The 20,067-nt window shown below is 44.4% G+C and overlaps 1 long non-coding RNA gene across 1 annotated transcript; it reads right to left on the reverse strand.

Moving 5' to 3' along the window:
- Window positions 1-2,383: 2,383 nt before the first annotated feature.
- LOC121835980 lies at window positions 2,384-5,986 on the reverse strand. The gene is made up of 3 exons (XR_006077747.1): window positions 5,956-5,986; window positions 5,000-5,081; window positions 2,384-2,417 (listed from the first exon to the last, which is right to left on the reverse strand). It is a non-coding gene; the product is annotated as an uncharacterized LOC121835980 (long non-coding RNA).
- Between the last annotated feature and the right edge of the window lie 14,081 nt (window positions 5,987-20,067).

Here is a 20,067-nt window from a genome sequence, read left to right on the forward strand (position 1 = left end):
CGCCAGTCACCGTAAGATTCGTGCTTCGAATGATGCATGCCATTGGGTTCAAGAAGGAACAGGGCAATCGGCATTCGAACCACGAATATTGCAGTGACTTGTGTTTGCAGACTACCTTTTGTATCATATGAGCAGTGTGACCCCGGCTTTACAGATTAAAAAGAGTCTTATCATGAACTTTGCCTTTCTTATAGTGATCAAAAAAAACTTGTTGCTTAAATTCTAATAAGTATGTCTCTTTAAGAACTTCTCCCTAAACGTCTGACATCTTCATTTATTTTCCGAGTTATCAAACCACTCACACAATTGCCGAGTTATCAAAGTACACACATATGACGCTTTTGACACAGGCGTAATCTAGAAAATAAGCTTCGCCATTCTTCTACGATAAAGAAACTCCAACTAGACGGATGTAAACACCAAACAAAGCGAGTCTTGCTTCTAACTCGCAAGTCAGCGAAAGAGCGCCTTCTTTATTCCACTCTAGCGCTATATAGAAAATTTATGCGCACAAGGATATCTCTAATATAAACAAAAATTGATATGCTTTCGGATACACCCAAGTTTCTTTCTCGCTGAATAAACATAATGGTCGTATTAAACATGCGAAACAAAAGAGACAAATTTGAGGGCCAGACACCCGCGCCACTTCTCGCTTCTTTGGACTTATCTAGGCGCATGAGAAAAAAAAAAACAAAAAAAAAACGGCAAAATCACGAGGGCGAATATGCAAACAGAGAGCAAAACCTTCGAAAAAAAAAATACAAAGAAATAGGGTATTGGAGGGACAAAATATTTCGCGCGAGCCTCAGGATATATCTCGGCCGGTGCTGCACATTCGGAGTATCCGAAGAGTGCAGAAAGAGGCCCGAATTATATTGAAAGTGGGCGCCGTTCAGCAACAAGAATAGAGCACCGAACAGAGCCTTCAAATAAGAATAAAAGTATAAGGTAATGCGTATAAAGTCTCAAAAGCGCGACGCAAATATTTTTGAAACTGCTTTTGTTTATCATAATCTTGCCATCCCGAATAGTTAAAGTATTGTGTTCAGACCAAGTCTATTACTTTCATGCGAGAAATGCTTTTGTTTGAACGGTCGCGAACAGAACAACGAGGCATACGGGGAACAGCGGTAGGAGACGAATGCATAAGGACTTTGTTTTTCGGCGTCCCGCATACCATTTGCATATGCTATCCAACATATAGTTTGGTCGAAGAAGATTTTTCTCCGTCAACTAGCGGTTGTGTTGCTAGAAGTACAGAGTTCCTGAGAAAAGACAACCGTGGTTTTCGGCCCGGATACATCAACTACACTGTAAAAAATTTTCACCCCATTTTACGGGCAAAAGTTGCGGGTTCAATATTGCCGGTATGGTTTGCCGTAATCTAGAAACGGGACTGTCTGTAAAAACAAGGCATATAATTTTCTAAAATGACGAAACGTCCGTAGCTCACTTTACAGACAGTTATCCGTTTTCCATTTTACGGATAAAAGTTGCTGGTTCAATATTGCCGGTATGATTTGCCGTAATCTATAAACTGGACCGTCCGTAAAAACAAGGCATATAATTTCGTAGAACGACGGAACGTCTGTAGCCCACATTACGGAAAGCTATCCGTAGGAAATGTGAAAGCTATGTGCACTAAATACCGAAGGACTATACCTTTCCGCCTTATAAGGCCAAAGCCTCGTGCCATCCGTACCACCTGCACCTTCGATACATCATGCGACTCACCTGGCAGAGCTCTAGATCTGCCAGGGGTGTCACCTGACGTATCGGAGGTGCAGGACTGGTGCGGATGACTCGTAGCTTTGGCCTTATGTAATTCGGAAAGGTATAGTCCTTCGTTATTTACTGCGGACAGCTTTCACATTTCATATGGATAGCTGTCCATAATGTGGGCTACAGACATTTCGCCATTCTATAAAATTATATGCCTTGTTTTTACGGAGAGTCCAGTTCAAAAAGACGTAAAGGTTAAGTGCTTTATTATTTAGTGGAAAAAGCTTCCATATTCAAGCAAGCCTAAGTCACATGAAGCTTTTGGGGTAGATTGGTATGGAGAGTTCATAGCTCCGTCATTTAATATATGAACTTGAATAATCTTTCATCCTCAGCCAAAAAGTTCATGTTTTGCAAAAGAGAAAGAGCACACAACCTGTACTTCTCAATGCCAGGATTTTGTTTGTGTGAGCTCAGCTGTTCCTATAGATGACAGCTCAACAAACGAACCAATTAAGAAGTTTCGCCACAATACCTTAATTGGAAGAAGGCCTGCCTTGCTTTAACTTTGGAGAAAATTTACATTAGAGTTGTCCTTGTGCTGGCCATTTAGATGCCCCTCCATGCTTGTGCTTGAAGTTGTCATTCAATTGAAGACCTCCTCGGTATCTTCATGGTGCATGTAAGAGCAGCTTGAAATAAAGAGCAGAAAAGGATTTGCATTCAAACACAATCGCAACAAATTGTATATGACATGCACGGTTAAAGTAAGTGAGCAACGTGCTTACCAACTAGCCTAGCTACTACTAAACATGACATATAAAATAAACCCCCCATAAATTGAACCAAAGTAAAAATTTGCATTGATTTGAATACCGAACATATCAAGTGCTTGAGAAATAAAACCAGCCAATTAAAATCGCACAACTATTCAGTGATATTAAGCACATTGAATTGAGCCAGATCTCCCACGACGCACTTATTAATTTTGCTTTTCGCAACCACCACCAGGGTATTATGCGCAGCTTCTGGTTGACCATATTTGCAGTTCTGAAAATGCTCTGGAACATGCCCGGCCCACCTTCGGCCAATGGTGCTTCCTTATTTGCCTCGTATACATTCCAACGAATGGTTAAACTCTCCCTATATACGTCTCTGAAGCAGAGGAGACATGAGCGACAAAAAGGGGTGCTGCACTGCAGTTTCAGCAGCAACTTGCGTGGACGCTGTGATGTGGAGGCGTGGCTTTACGTCACAGCATTCACACAAGTACAGGGTGATTCAAGGAGAGGCCAGGCTCTTTGAATCGATTGCAAAATTCGGTTTCTTAACCTATCGCGCTGCGACTGTGTGCAGCGTTGCCCACAGATGGTGCATTTTTTTTTTTTTTGTAAAATTTGCAAAGAGCAAACTTACCCGAGAAAAAAGTAAATAAAGAAAAAGGCTTAGCTCCTATGGAAACACAGCGAAGCCACCGGTCTTCAAACATGGTACTGTTTCGCACGGGAAACAAGAGATGGCGCAAGCTGTCGCGACGCCAACTGCCGCCAACCAACCAGCAGACGGCGCTGAGAGCCGGCGTCTTTAGCAGACAAGGAACTGCAGTTCCTTGTTGTTACAGCGCCTGTTTTTGTTTCTGCGACTGTCGCCGCCTGCGGCACGCGCACCGCTTTTGAGTCGAAAAGATTGTCTGCAAAAGACGCCCGCTCTCGGCGCCGTATGCTCGTTTGTTGGCGGCGTTCATTGCGCCATCTCTTGTCTCCCGTGCGAAACGGCGCCGTGTTGTTTGCAGACCGGTGGCTTCGCTGCGTTTCCATAGGAGCTAAGCCTTTTTCTTTCTTCACTTTTTCCACAGGTAAGTTCGCTCTTTGCAAAATTTACAAAAAAAGAATGGACCATCTGTGGGCAAAGCTGCACAAAGTCGTAGCGCGATAGGTTAAGAAACCGAATTTTACGGTCGATTTAAAGAGCCAGGCCTTTCCTTGCATCACCCTGTATAAGAGACAACATTTTTGCTGGTTGAACAAAATTTTGTTTTGAGGTGTCATGCGCTGTCTAAACAGTCCCCGATAAACAACATTTTTGAGGGCTGAATAAACTTGTGTCATAAATTTTACCAATGTTTCATGAGTGGCATACCTGCTTATTATTAGTAGGCCTATGTAGAGGAAATCATCAGATATCTGTTTTGTGTGTGCAGCCATCCATGTGGCAAATCATAATTTATCTTCCAACATATTTGATGAACTGATAACTCGAGCTTTTGACAATTCATGCAAAATTTGTGGCTTCCTGGAATTTGAATTAATGAGAGTTTATTGTATGTCACATTCAAATTAATAGCTTAGCTTCTTGGGCTTAATGTAAACTGGAACCGGCTAGTTCAACTAAGTCAAAGTAGCAGTAAAAAGAAGCTGAAGCACTTTTTAAGAAATCTGAGTTAAGGGTGGACTTCCATAGCATTTTGTCCCATGAATTCAGCGATCGCACTAAACTTGGGCGAAAGTCAACGTAAACTGCATTTATTTTTCCAAAATATGTGCAGAGATTGCAGCAGGGCTTGCAGTGAGTCTCTCTTCCACCTGTAATCTGTCCAAAGCGTCGTGACGTCATTGTTGGCATCCCCAAGTCAGCCGATTGGTGAACAAGGGTTATCGGACCCTGCCAATGACGTCACTTTTGCTAGTTTTTCTTTTCACCGTTCTAGCGCTCTGCTTTCTACGATATGCCGCAACATGCAGGGCTACGCTGAAATTTTAATGAATGATTATAACACTCCTGCTAACAAGATCAAAAGAAAACTTAAGACACCATTTTTAAGATGTCCACATTCTAACATTTTTTTTTTTGTAATTCAAGGATTTTTTAGTTTTTCTTTAAACATGGTGCCTATAAAGTACTTCATTAAACTGAAATAGCCGCCTCGGTGGCTCCGAGGCGAGAGCGCTGGCCTACGGATCCCCATGTGGCGGGTTCGAATCCCGGCCGAGGAGCCCGCAATCTGACGGAGGCTTATTGCGGAGAAGGCGCCGTGTAATCGAGCTTTCGGTCGCACGTCGAAAGATCCCCAGGTGGTCCAGATTAATCTTTAGTCCTCCGCTGGGGCGTGCCAGATGCCCGTCGTTGGTTTGGCACGTAAAACCCACAAATGTGACTTTTTAACCTGAAATACTATACCCGTTTTCAACTCAAGAACCGTAGTAAAACAAGATTTTCCACACTAGTGTTAAATTAGAACAAAGAGAGCAAAGTTGTTTCATTAAGAGGTGCTCACCTGATATGCATCTGTGGAATCAGGCATTGACTAGCGATGACTTATTCCCCTCAAACTGAAGAGTTGGAAGAGACAAAAGATACTGTTAAGAATCAGCAACACTTCTGATGTGCAAACTTTACTGTTCAAGGCTGCTATTAGCAGTTTACGGCACTGGTGCTCAATCAAAACAATTAGAGAAAAGTTGTTTCTTTAAAGTAAAAACATTATTTAAAATAGGAAGTGACTTTTACCTTCAAAGTGCTATAACGCATGAAATAAAGTATTTAAAAGGTAGTTTTGTTTTGTTTTTGTTCATTTTATTTTAAACTGAATATGTGTATAGGCCACATGACGTCAGATCACGCGACATCAATTTTTCTGCCAAATTTAGTGGGAAAGCTGAATTGGTGCAAAGTTCACGTAACATAAATCGCTCTGCTAAATTTAGCGGGAACCTTACTTTGTCTCTAGGTCACATGACGTCAGATCACGCAATATAAATTTTTCTGCCAAATTTGGTGGGGAAACTGAATTGGTGTATCGGTTCCGTGAAATCAATTTTTCCGCTAAATCTAGCAGGTAACCTGAAGTTGTCTGTAGGTGACATGACGTCAGATCATGTGAAATCAATTTTCCCACCAAATTTAGCTGGGGAACTGAATTGGTGCATAGGTCAGATGACATCAATTTTTCCGCTAAATTTAGAGGGAAAACTGAATTGCTGCATAGTTCACGTGACATCCATTTTTCCGCTAAATTTATCAGAGAGCTTGAAATTGTCTGTAGGTCCTGTGACATCAGTTTTCTGCTAAATTTAGAGAGGAAACTGAACTTGTGCAGAGGTCACGCAACAAAAATGTCCCCACTAAATTTAGCGGCAAAGCGCACGGACGGATGGACAACATTTTGGGATTGGAGGGAAACGTTAAAAAGCACCTCATTTTTAAGACAAAAAAAAAAAAAAAGCCGCTCACCTGATGGGCTTTTCTGGAAACAGGCTTTGACTAGCAATAAATTATTGCCTCAGGAATGAAGTGCTGCTTCAGTAATGGTTCCTGCACAAACAATTCAAGTGTAAGAACACAAGCCCCAAAATTTTCTTGCCATCCTCCTCCCCCTACTTTTTTGTGCATCTAATTAATTTTATCCCTTGGCAAATCCTAAAGATTTCGAAGTGCTTATCCTACGTCTTTCTCTTAGAGCATAGTTCATGTTGCAGAAACTTGGCTGAGTGGATTAGCTGGAGCATTCATTGTTCATCGAGACACTTTTTCTTTCACCCCATCCTGTTCTTGAAAGCAGAAACTCCTCTCCCTTGACCACGTCATTAAGGACTTTTTACAGATCATACGCAGGAGGTAGGCATTACCAAGACAAACTCATGTCTTTACTTTGAGCATGGAATAAACGTATTTCTGATCTACAGAAAGTTCCTGTTATACCAAGGCTCATACTATTCCATTGTCAAAGGAGCAGGCATTGTTTATAAAAACTTCCTTTCATTACATTGTTTCAGAGAACAATTGTTCTTTTTTTAATAGGGATCAATTAATCATATTAGGACAATTGTCAAATAATGGCAGATTGACGCGATGGATTGAATCGCAAGTTTCATCCGTGGACCGTTTGTCACGTTACCATCATGTCGGCTATTCCTCCGATTTGCACCTCGTCAGCAGACGCCCAGACTTAAGGGCAAAGTGCCCTTCCATACCCAGATTTTTAGCGGGTGAGTAACAGTAAAAGCGTTTACGGTAGAGCACCAACAGCAGAGCAATATTTTTTGGTTTTCGAATGAGCCAAACAAAGATAGTGCACTGTACTTTGTCCATTCGCTGTTTCATTTTGTCGAACCATTCTTATTTTCCACTCGTGAAAGAAGCTGCAAGAACTTTGCCCAGCCGACAAGCCGCAGGCTCTGATACTCCTCCGGGTTGGTGTTAAGGAGCTTCAGTGAAAACTTGCCTAGCAAGTTGCAAGCTTCCCTGCATGTCCACCCAGTTTTCAACCCAGCCAAGACCTTTCTTACGGCTGTAGTGTGCTGAAGAGTGGTGCACAAGCAAGCAGTGCGTGAAGGCATTTCCAAATGCCCCTCCGCAACACCAGGACTTCATCACTTAGACGCTGAAGCTTCCTGGAGCAGGACGATACTTGTGTCATGTGGTTAGTAAAGCTAGTAGCGCTTCACGCTAAGCCTGTCATGATGCTTTGTCTCGCTCGGTATGTAACAGCAGCACACAATACTTTTTCATAATAGCAGTGATTGTAGTCGCAAACATCACTTCTGACCTTGGAAAACTGTGCCACAGTGCGATGTTGGCATTTTGCGGAAATGCAGGGCCGGGAATAGGTTCAGTTTGTCCTCGCTGTCATCTGCTCGTCTCCTCCGTATGGATGTGCTTGGGGGACTGATATTCCGTGGACGCCTTGTCACTTGATCAATTTATGTTCGGATAAGTTCATCATGTGAATTGGCCATAAGTGGACAGCGGAGTCTGCAGTGACTTAATGGGGTTATGACACGAAAATTAAACGGATCCATTATTCTTGAAATGGATTGCTCATAGTCTACTTAGTATTTACACCAAGTTACGCAATTTTAGAGCTCTGGTAATTGCACTATTCAATTTACGAATTTGTATCATTTTCATCTGGCGACCAGGCAACACTGCCCAAGTTAGTCACATCATGGTGCCCATAAAGCATGTGACCATGAACGCTCTCTCATTCTAGGGGCCCCCATGATCGCCCAAGCTCTCCTCGCCGCAGTACGATCAAAAACGCTCGCGCAACTCGGTAACCCAAATGCTTTTCTCGCTCTTGCCGCCGGCCCGTTGACATTCCACCCTGCGTGCGCCTGCGAGATATTCCCGGGCGACAGTGACCACAACGAGTTCGTTTGTAACTCGCCGTCACTGGAGTTTGTCGCCAGCGGGTCGCAGTCAAAATGAACAGCTTTCAACATCTCTTGATAGCAATCATGCTCATCGCTGCTGCAATCAATGTCGAACACTTTGACAAGGCGAGCAATGTCGTAGACGTAATCATCACAAACCGCATGCCCGAAACGTGGAAGGTAAACGAGAAAACTGAAGCTCGAGACGCCAAGATAGCCAAATCTGTGAGTGCGTGCAAGGAGACATCGCGCTGGAGGCTGGCTACAAAGCCAGCCTCCAGTTCTGCTTGGATCCGCCCCTCCGAGGGATTCACATATAAGTGGATTTATCCATGAAATTATCGCGCCATTCTCAAAACAAATCTAGCAGGGTTACAGGACCATACAATGGGTCCTAGCAGTATAGCTATCTTATATTGTATTTTAGGCGTGTCGTTTCACGCCAAACATTTCTGTTGACGTTGCCTGCACGTCATAAAAGTGTGTCTCGTATCCAATTAGACATTGTCGAAGGATCGAGGAAACTGCATAATAATGTCACACACTGTTTACCTTAACTGTTTCTTTTTTTCTTCAGTTTTTGATCCTAAGTTGTTTTTTCTATATTTATTGCACGTACGGCCCAAGCTGCACATGTCTCCACAATCAGTCGCCACCCTTAAAAATGTGTACAATAAAAAAAATACATGCTGCCATCTCTGAGCAGCACTGCAAACTATGCTCGGAACAAGCCTGGGATGTCCAAAAAGAGCCAAGGGGCGAGGTATAGTGCGCGGATGAGTTACACTCATCCTAAACGGTTTAGGAACGGCCCTAGGTGGAGGAGCGAGGCTCGTCCAAAATGGGTTAAGGTGCACCAACACCTTCCACGTCGTTGAATCTTATGTAGTAGTATATGATCCTAAATTACCAGACTAGGTTACAGAAAATAAAGAGTAAGAGGAGGACGGGACGTCATACCTTTTCATGTTCTCATTTTTTCGCCAGTCCTGTATTAAAAGGTTTTCATAGTAAAAGTGACGGTAGTATTTTATCTACCCTTTTGTTTCTCGCAATCTCCTGCCTACCAACTCAACCAGCAAAGTAATGCCCCCCCCCCCCCCCCCAACACACATCCAACCCACAATATATATTTTTGGATAGAAGATGCCATGAATGTGTTGTGCATGTGAACCAAGCTGAAGACAAATTTGCGGTCTGAGGGAATAAAGAGTTACAAAACTGACAAACATGGCAGTAGCATACATTTCACTTTTGCACATGTACAAGAACCGCTAAATTCTATTAGAAAAGCGGAAAAGCCCAAGGCTATCAGGTTGCTCACCGACAGCAACTACCAGAAAGAGAAAGGGGGGGGGGCGGGGGTCATGATTGTGAGGGCAGCTGGTTTGTAATGCTTGTGCTTTCCTGAAAGTTGCAAGTAAGACTTTTAAAGAAAAATGACCTAAACTATTGTAACAAAATATTCTTTCATTTCATTTCTCATACCAAAAAGGTTGGCATGAGGAACTTTGCCCAACTGACACGACGCAGAATCTGGTACTCATCTGCGTCGAAAAGCTTCTGTAAAGACTCGTCTACCACGCCGCAATCACTTTGAATCTCCAATCAACATTTCACCCAGCAAGCCTTTTTTTGTGGCTGTGGTGTACTGAAGGCGCAAGTGCAAAGTGAGTGAAGGCATCTCCAAATGCCACTTAGCGGACCCAGGACTTCACCGCCTCCTCGCCAAAGTCTCCACAAGCAGGACCATGCTTCTGTATCTGCCATGGTTTAGTTTAGTAAGGCTAGTGGCGCTTCGCACGAAGCCTATCATGGTGTTATGTCTCACTCTGCACGTAACAGTGGCGCGCAGTTCTTGTTCAAAGCAGCAAATGTCGATTTCCATCTTGGACAACAGTGCCACAGTGTGGTCGCAAACATGTTCGGCTCGTCCTGGCTGTCATTTGCGCGTCTGCTCCTTCGTGTGGATGCGCTTGGGAGACGGACGAACCGCGGACGTGATCAATCCGTCTGTGGATCAGTTCGTCGTGTGAACCAGCCATCAATGAAGAGTGCTGTTCATTTTGAACTTGATATAAATAGCCCTTTTGCAAAATCCCCCAAGCACGAGGATTTGTGGGAGAGACTGTCACTCGCCTAGCCGCTCTGCCTTGAGGTTGCATTGCCTTGTCGCTTGCCTCCCCTTAATCCTCTGTTTTGACGCAAATGGCAGTGTAGCCCTGAAATGAGAGGCATTTGGAAGTGAGTTGCAAGTGTCTCTCGCGTTCATACAATTCAAGCTGAACTGTATGTATGCGATTTAGCGAGCGAGGGCAATGAGTGACAGAGAGCTCTCATTGCTCGGTTTTTGGATTTCTAGAAAGCTTTGCTCATCGCCTCGGTCGCTTGCTCCCGTCGCTTTCATGAGGCTTGTCTCGTCGTGCAGCTGATCGAGCGATAGCAAAAAGGGGCGCTATCACTTTTCTTGTTGCTCGCTAAATTGCTTACATGCGTTTTATACTTTATAGTTGTTGGCACTTGCCAAAATGTGAAGCATGCAATTTATTAAGGGCTTTGCCCTTGCTGACTCTCAGAGTGCTGGGATAACTTTGGGTTCCAGTGAAATACGACCACGTGATTTCTCCCTTTGCTTATGAGCTTAGGAGGAAGTAGTTTAAAACACTTTTTTTCTGTTTCTTTCGACACTAGTCAATGCACGTTTTTTTTTCTCCTAACCTTTACTGTGGAGTACTGCCAGAGGGTTAGTAAATAAGTGCACCATATACAGAATTTTTTTTTATAAGAAGTCAGTGCCCCAATCGAGAGAGAACTCGTTTATACGCTTCGCAAGCAACGTCATCAATACAGACCTTACTTTTAAAGGCGCACGTCACGCAATGTTTGGAGTAGTTTCCGAGGACGAAAATCGAACTTGAATCTAACCTCCCACAGTGGAAGCGAATACAAGCGCCATCACACTAACGGGTACCTTTAGCAGTCATGGGTTCCGCAAAACACACCGCCTAGCTATCTGGTACCTAGCCGCCACCCGATTTGCAGAAATCAAGCTCCCTGATACACTCACCAAGTGCCCCGCTTGGCCCCCCTTGCCTCCGGTGGGACCTTTGCCTTTGGTTGCGTTCCCGCAAACTTAGTGCCCGTGCAGTGACACGTCGGTTCCGTGGCTTCCTTGGCAAAAGCTCGAGGGTCAACCAATGCGGAAAGCACCTGTGCGACAAGGAACCGCACACGTTCGCTTTCACGCCGACTGCACACAAAAGGATCACGTCATAAACGCTCCGAACAGAAAGGACTCAAAAAGTAAAACGAGTGAGCGAGCACTCACCAATTAGACTCATATCCACAGCTGGTTTTATGGGCACGCCGGCACCTAGGACACTTCCCTTTTCCAAGAACGTTCTTCGATGTTTGTTCCTAAAGTCTGAAAGCGCCCGAAAGTTGCGAAAGTTGCGAAAGTTTTGAAACTCGCTTCGTTTTCGAAGGTTTTTGCGTTTTGTTACGATGGCGATGGCGATGCGGCGATGCTCGTTGGTTCCGAGTTCTGACCGAGTTTATTTGACGCAACGTGAATTTGCTTGTTTTATTCGACTTAAATTAAAACATTAAGATACAAAAAAATTGTTTTAAGATTCATAAAATTATTTCTAATAAAGCATGTTGAAGCGCATTGTGTACTAAACTGAAGCTTGGCTTTGTCAGCTTCGTTTCAATTTAACATGGCGGCGACCACTATTGTGCCGTGTACCGTGCTCGACCTATTTGCTGTGCATTGGTTGTCCTGTTATCCACCTCCTGCGATCCTCATCAGCCCCAAGCATGCTGTCTAAGTATTGTGTCCTCGCCGGAAAGAATATCCAGTCTTCTTGGAAGCGTTGCTCGAATGTCGTCGGCACCCACGAACCGACTCGGCAAGCCTCACGTCGTTGCTTGGTTACTCCGCGTTTCCGGCGATGGATCCCCCAGCCCTGGCCTCAGCCCTACAGGACGTAGCCGGTAAAAACAATCTACGACAACGCGGTGTCTTTGGAATGCGATAGCTACGATCAGTGGCTCTTAAAACCTCAGTAGCCCCCCTTCAATAGTGAACTCTTCGATGTGAACGCCCTTACCTTCAGTGTCCGGGGACTGCTGCAAACCTCTGACGAGAGCGGACGTCTCCGGGCTCCGCAAACCCCAGAGAACTGTACGCGACTGTACGTGATCCTGGTATAAACATCGCCGCGCTCCGCCGAGACGGTGCTGCGCCGCCGGCGGCGCAGCACGTCCGCCGAGAGATCGGTTCGCTCGAGTCTCGTTCTGCGAGCGGCACGCCCGTTTCTGCTTCGATTATGGCTACAGCCGACATCGCCGCTTCGGAGCTCACCAATATCTCTGCGTCCATCCTGAGCCAGGACATGAAAATCTCTCTAGAGCGAGACGACCAAGGTGGGAAATGGATCACCCCTGGAAAGCCCCGCAAATCTCGTCTTCCGGCCGACTTTGACCCCGAACTTCACGTAGTTATAGTGCATTTCCCAGTCCGTCCTGCTGGCGCAGCTGCGCTGCCTCTTGACAGTTCGCCGGCGTTCTTGCAAGCCGCACAGCTCCCTGCTCATACATGTACCGACGTGTCGCTCCACCTCCGGCAAAATAACCGTCCTCCGCACCCATCACGAAGCATCGTCAACTGGCTACTTTTCATCACCAATATCACCTTACAAAACACTTCCCCTCGAGTCCACTCCTACCTAGCCGCTCCAAACAACTCCTGCCGAGGTGTTATACGTGGAATTGCCTCGGAGGCCACCCGCGACGAGATCATCAATGATTTGGAGTCTTATCAAGGTGACATCCTTCACGCAAGGCGAGTAGGCGCAACAGGTTCAGCCATCATCACCTTCATCGGAACCCATGTCCCTTACACAGTGTACTACCGCCGCCTTGAATTTCGCTGCCGTCCCCACAAACCTTGAGCCAATCATTGAAACAGCTGTGTCGAGTACGGACACCGCACTCTGGCCAGCCCGGGCAACCAGCGACGCTGCCCCCCGTGTTCCACCACCTTGGCCCGCCCAGACGAACCCCATCCCTGTACTCCCTGGTTTGCGTTGCTTCAACTCGCAGTGTGGTTCTCAAACAGGGCACTTGGTCCCGAATAAGCTGCTGCACCTTCACTCACTCCATGAGACGCATCCCTGAACAGTTCTAGCGGCATGTAAAGTGTGGATGCAGGATTCGGTCTATGGCAGTCACCTTGTCAATTGCTACAGTGGAGCACACTGCTTACAGAAAGGATCGTGCTAAGAACTGTAGGCTCACTCCGGATCACTCACTGCTTTGACACTGGCAAGAATTCTGGCCCTTCACTGGACGACCAGAGTTGATCTCAAGTGTGGCCCTCCAGCGGGTTGTCTTATTATGCCTCCTAAACAGCGTTGTGAAACTGCAAGTTCATGAGACAGCACTGAAGGGAGCTGTTTGCAAGAATTGTGCTGGTGCCTTTCAACCGTTTCGTACTGTAGAGCAACAGCCTTCCTTCTTGGTGTGGTCTTCACTGTTCTGGCAATCCCTTTATTTGCACTCACGCAGAATTCCCCTAACAATCATCACAAGCTCGAAAACATCTGTAGACAGGAAACTCGCTACCTTCACTCCCACTGAGGTAGAGCAGTGCCTATGTGCTTTAACGTGAATTGCAGACTTTTACTTGATTTCTATTTTGTGTTTCCCCCCACTTTTATTTGTTCCTTTTGCAGGGTACTGCGGGTTTCTTGGTATATATAGTCTTTGACCTCTTTACTATAACGAACTGCTCTTAGCAGGATTAGACGATAAAAGCACTTCTAACGCTTTTATCTTTTACTATGGTACTCTTTGGCACACAACTGTACTATTTTATTCAACCTAACGAAAAACGGGTTTTATGTCCGTTAACTAAGAAACGGACACACTGTCCGTCAGAATTACGACAAAGTGTTTGTAAAATTACGGAAATTTTTTACAGTGTATGCATCGCAGAGAGTTCAAACTCTGTAAGATTGTGAAGCTAGCGGCTCGGATAGAATTCGAAAGTTTGACGACATGAAATTACTTGGATGAGAAGATAGTTGAGTAAATTGAAATTCTTCTACGAGCCGACGTCCACCAAAGCCTAATATCGTAAAAAACAACAACAACTAGAAATCATATTGTGGACGCTTGCAGAACTTATATCAGTGAAAAACACGTGTCAGAGAGAAATATTAGTTTTTTATAGCTGACAAGTTTTTTTGACTGAAATAGATGCTACAGCCACCCACAAATCCTTTCCTTGTTTCGACGACGCTAGGCTTATTTTAACGTCGGCTCATGCGAAAAAACTACTTTTTTTTTAATTACTTTATTATCAAGGTGAAGTCACGTTCTTAAACATTCGAATTCTATCCAAACCGATAGCTTCACATCCCCACCGAGTTTGAGCTTTCTGCGATACATAGTTTATTAACCTGGGCCAAAAACACGGTTCGTTTCCCGGGAACTCCCTGGGCTACTGACACCCTTGACTAGCCTCTTTTCGAGAGCCTGGAAAATAAGTACATTGAGACTATTGTAGCTTAGATATTGGTAATCAATCATTTTGAATGAGTATCGAGAAATCAGCATAACTTATCATTTTAATAACCAAAATCATTGCTGCAAAAGGGACGATGTCGGTTGCGGCGCCTTGCCGACATTAGCGGTAATTAAAATTTTTTTTGTGACGTAGAGATACTTCACGACTAAGAGTTTATTCGTAGTTCAGAAAAACACAAATCAGACGCAAAAAAATTTACTTGGCGATATAATATTTACCAACGAGTACAGCGTGCTTGCGAAGCGCCTTTATAAAAATTAAACTACATATTCGGTTATCATTTGGAGACGCCACAGCAGCTACAAATTTATGTTGTTTAGTGACATCTTATGCTTCGAGCATACCCAGATATTTACATTACTTTTGTTATGCCATTAAAATCCAAGCTGCTCTGAAGGCACTAAAACTGAACCCCAATTTGTCGGTAAACCATAAATCGCTACAAACCTGTTTTATTTCTTAGCAAAATAATAAATTAATAATAATTTGTATCCGATTTTGTGTTGCGTGTCAAAACTAACAAATAGAAATATGCCCTACTGAAAAGTCCATGAAGCAAAATTGGCGGTCGCCATTTTTCTTGAGAACGAAGCGCACGATTGGATCCGAGTCGTAGCCAAGCGATGACGCTACCCTCGCGTACAATAGATGCTCAGAGTACGCGCGCAAACAATGACGGAATTGGATAATGGATGCAGCAGCTACTGGATAGGGCGAAATTTTGAAGAAAGTCTATTACACGCCGTTGAAGAAAAACAATATTAGGCTCAATGTCCACCTATACCAAACCCAGTGGTCACAGAAATCAACGCGGAAAATCGCAAAATGTCTGCGGGATTTCCCTTTTTTTTTACTTTTTATTTCGCCAACTTGAGAAACTCCTCAAAGTGCTCTCCACAGCACTCCCGGCGTATTAGGACAGCGGATGTTTATCCGGTCGTCATTCACTCTTAGACCGACCGGAGGGGAGAGCTTAGACGGTTAGCATCCCCTGTCCGCGCTCTTATTGCCCGGGCTTATGGGACCCGAGACGGCGAATTGCCGAAACGTTTTCTCTCGCCAAGAGAGCACGCGGAAAAACTCCTCGACTCCGAAGAAGATTGGGGGAGAATCTGGCCCTATGTCACGAGAGAGAGATAGAGGTCACGGAGATTTCTCTTTGATTCCGCTCAGTCTTGTTTAAACTACTCTTTTGGAATTGTTTTGTTTCTGTTATCACGCTCTCACAGTTGTTTAAAAACGTAGCCGTCTCTTTCTGGATCCAGTATGGTAGAATTTTTGTTTTTGTGCAAATGAAAAGTTAGGAAGAGGGCGTAGTAGCGAGGAAAGGTAAATTCATTTTGACGCGACTGAAAACGAAAGAAGGAAATAGATTCTTGAAGGGCTGCGGTGGCACTCACTCTGCGACAATTATGTCAGTTTTAGTCTCACAATGTAATGGATTGCGATGCTAATTATAATCTCCAAAACGATATTTCATAAAATTTTTCTATGTCTACGCATCGAGTATTGTAAATATTTTTTTTTCTTAGCGAATAAGTGAGCCGTCTCTTCAAATATGAAACATATAGAAATACAAAACAAAGAAAGAAATTAAACTTTAGGAATAGGACACGTACGTCGCAAAATAAACGTATCCCAGAAAAGAAATTAGTGCCATATTTACTTCGCGACGCACAGTTTAAATGATGAATAAATTTAAAACGTGCTTCTATTGACGTGAAGCGTTCTTTGGCTAAATGTTCGGCATTTCATGAAGGCTGAAGGCTTTGCACTGATTGATGGGCGTGTGGAAGGGGAAAGATGAGGCGTTCGTTACCGTCTGGTTAACGGGGAGGTCATGTGATCAAAAAGGTAGGCGAGTAGTGGCTCGACAACCTGTGAGCGCTGAAGGAGATGAGCTTGAAAGTACGGACGGCTCTGTAAGATGGCCAGGTTTATCTGTCCGATTAGCTCTAGTATCGCTTCATTCTAGGAACCACTATCAAGTGTGCACATGGTACGTATTAAACTATCTGACGACTAGCGCTTTGAACGTAAGTGTCTTGCGTCTAGGAAACTCAGACTATCGCTAAACGTTTGTGGCGCTACAACGTTTCACGAATGCAACACAATTGCCTAGCAATTTGCCCCAAACCTCTTGTGTCGTCGACGCCGAAATAAAACCGTGTTTTTTAATCGCTCCTAGGACACTGAACTTCATCCCAAGAAACTTCAATTTTTTCTTGATACGCCACACATATCATTACATGAATATTCACTAAACAAAAAGATGAAGATTAATTATTGACGCAATAATTACACCGCGAGAATCATTTTAATTTTGAAGCAAGTACTACATATGTTTCTATTTCTAGACGTCAACCCCCGAAACCGAGGCATATGCTTGTAGATAGAAATAGAATGGAACATGCAGGGCCAATTGGTAAAATTTCAGTATCTTGAACACCCGAGACTTGGGAAGAAAAGGTGGACGTGGAGATGGCTAAAATAAAGCGTAGCGACGTAAATATTGCGATACAATTTATGGGGGAGAAAGTTAACTTTTTTTACATACGTGTCCTATCCAGACACTATATAACATGTTTTACAGCGACACTTTTAGTGGGAACCTTCCAGAGAAAGGACGTGGTCGTCGTTCGCGGAAACTCCCAGTGACGACATCAATCACATGACTGCTCGCAGTAGTTGCCGCCATCGCTTACTTCCTAAGAATCCCCTCCCTGTAGTGCCGGATTGGAACCAAGAACCTATGAATGACAGCAATCGTAGGTGTAGAAAGGAAAGGAGAGGAGGAGTCGGAATATCATGATCCGGTAGGAATGATTAGTGTCTACGCGCGAAGCTTTAGCTGGCTTCGTGTCTATACACACTGTTCGAAAGCAAGCGCTGAGCGCCGGACCCTGAAATTCGGCGTTTAAACAAGTTCGAACAGTGAGCAGTGACAATGGCAGCTCTAGCTTCTCGTCTACCCACTCATCATTTCAACCAGAGCTCCGTGTTCTGAAGTTTTCGCGCGCTCCCCTCTCCTACGTTCTTTTAGTTTTTTTACCCGTATGCGAGGGTAAGTTCGTCCGATCGGACGAACTTGCACTCCGTATTGCTAGACCTCGGAAAACACGTAGCGAGTTCAAAGAACGCAAATTGCCGTTACGGCGCGCTAAGGCGATACCACCTAGAAGAAAACACTTGCGGCCCCCTTCCCTTCCCGTCGTCCCTAGTGGACAGAAGCAGCGCCACCTAGACAGCGTCACCATCTCCGCCAGCGTTAATGCCTCGACTTTAATGTTTGTCTTTTCAACACTCACTAAGGCGCAAGGAGTGTTGAAATACGGCCGCTGCTGACTGTCTACGCTTTTGATTTCCGCAGTCATGGGTATTGTTGGGTATCATTTGAACAGATTGCCTCATTAGTAAGTGAAAGGTTAGTTTTGATATCATAAACAAATTCTTTATATTTATGGTGTCACGTATGGTTACAGATGACTGTCGCCATTTGTCACATCCTTCCGTAGATACAGGGGGAGGGGGGTGATCGATGGCCGAGTGCGCTAGCCCACACCAGGGGCCATAAGCTGGACTTTTGCCGAAAACGTCGGCAAGAAATCTCGCAGCCGCGATTGGCCAACTCCACACTTGACCTTGGCGCCGGCCAATCAGAGCCGCTAGATTTCTCGCCGACTTTTTCGCCAATGTCCAGATTAGGGCCCCAGCACGGAGCACGTGGAGCGAAAGCTCACGACAGAACCCAGGAATCTTGGGCTCAATCCCTGCCCGTTTCAATCTAGATGAGCATTGTACCGGCGTGCGGTCGTGTATCACTAATGCGTGGTGTACGTTAAAGACCCAAGGCTAGCGGTTGTACCGCACTGCACTCTCAGAAAAAAAGGTGTATTATTACACCCCATGTCCCATATAATACACCCCAAAACTTCAACTCGACGTACAGCGCCCCATAATCGAACAGGCGTCCCGAAAGTTTACGATGGGCTTGATAGCCGTGTAGTACAACTTATTAAGATAGCTGATGTACGTATTATTGACTACAAAAAAGATTATCGGAGTTTTCTTGGCCGTACCGCAAAAGCTTTGTGTTTTCTTTCTTTGGTCTTTGATATGTACTTTAGCTAATTAATAAGTTATATCGCACCGTTATCAAGCCCCTGGTAAAATTTCGTGCCGTCTGTTCGACTATAGGGCGCTGTACGTCGAAATGAAGTTTTGGGGTCTATTATATGGGACGAAAGGGTGTATGGTGATACCCTTTTTTTTTAGAGTGTGGCTAAATTGCTCATCTACAGCAGAGAAAGAAGTACCCACTAACTTCCGGCTGTATAAACATACAGACAACAATTTGCTATTTGCTTTACGTAGATACACGCGACAAATTTCGTCATGTCCAGCCAAGTGCCACCTAGTTTTATTTGTTGTTTCTGAAAGCAACACTACCTCCCTTGTGAGTTTAGTTGAGGGGCCTTTTAGAGCACAGCTCTTAGGCGCCCGCTTCCGGCTTGAGCGAAGTCAGCGTCGCCGTTGCAGTCGCCGTCGGAGTAACCGCGCGGTGCATTATGAGTAAATTTCCCCGCTAAATTTAGCGAAAAATGTGCCCCGTTAAATTTAGCGGGAAAAATTTTCCCGCGAAATTTGGCGGAGAAATTTCTCCTATATTTAACGGAAAATTTTCCTCGGCAAATTTAGCAAAAAAAATTCCCTCTAAGTTTAGCGGAAAAATATCCTCGCTAAAGTAAGCGAAAAACCTTTCCCGCTAAATTTGGCGAAAACAATTTCCGGCTAAATTTAGCGGAAAATTTTTCCGCTAAAATTAGTGGGAAATTTTGCCCGCTAAATTTAACGAAAAAATGTTCCCGCTAAATATAGCGGAAAAATTACGTGCTAAATTTAGCGAGAGAAACTCTCCGCCAAATTTAGCAGAAAATTTCCCGTAAATGGGAGGCGAGCAGGAGAGGAGGAGGGGCATAGCCTCCTCTCCTTTCCTTCCCCTCCTCCTCCTCAAGAGCTGCGCTCTAATTTGGCGCTACAGGGGATTGTAAACATCCTTCATTTTTCTAACTGTTAATGCAGCATTATATAGTTTTAGTATAGCGGCCAACGCATTTCGCTGCATACGGGAGCATCTACCTTCCCTTCAAAACAAAGTTCTGCACGCAGCCGCAGGGCCCGCTATCCGCATCGTACGCTATACGAATACTCACCATTGCAAAGTTGATGGAACGATTTAAATTCGATATGGTACAAGGAAGAAATACAATTTAGTAGTAATTATATTTGTGGAGAAGAAGCAATATATTTGGGTCTTAATCGTGGAAAATGTATAAAACATTTTCAAAATTACTTAGAAACAAATTTTGTGTTTTTTCTTGGCAAAAGTGGGAGTAGTTTTCGCATTCCACAGGAATTCCCGAGTTCGCTGTTTACGTGGTTTATATGAGAACGGCCAGAACGGCAGTCTATGAATAAAAATTCTTTATTGTTCCCTCTCAGCCCTCAGGGTTCTTGACCATGTCGTTAGCAAAAATATGTTCGCTCGAGTACTTCTACCGTTTTGATGTCTTATTCGTTCCGAAAAGGTCCGCC

This window comes from Ixodes scapularis, unplaced genomic scaffold, assembly GCF_016920785.2.
Source record: "Ixodes scapularis isolate PalLabHiFi unplaced genomic scaffold, ASM1692078v2 PGA_scaffold1__304_contigs__length_218370807, whole genome shotgun sequence".
NCBI classification, from domain to species: domain Eukaryota; kingdom Metazoa; phylum Arthropoda; class Arachnida; order Ixodida; family Ixodidae; genus Ixodes; species Ixodes scapularis.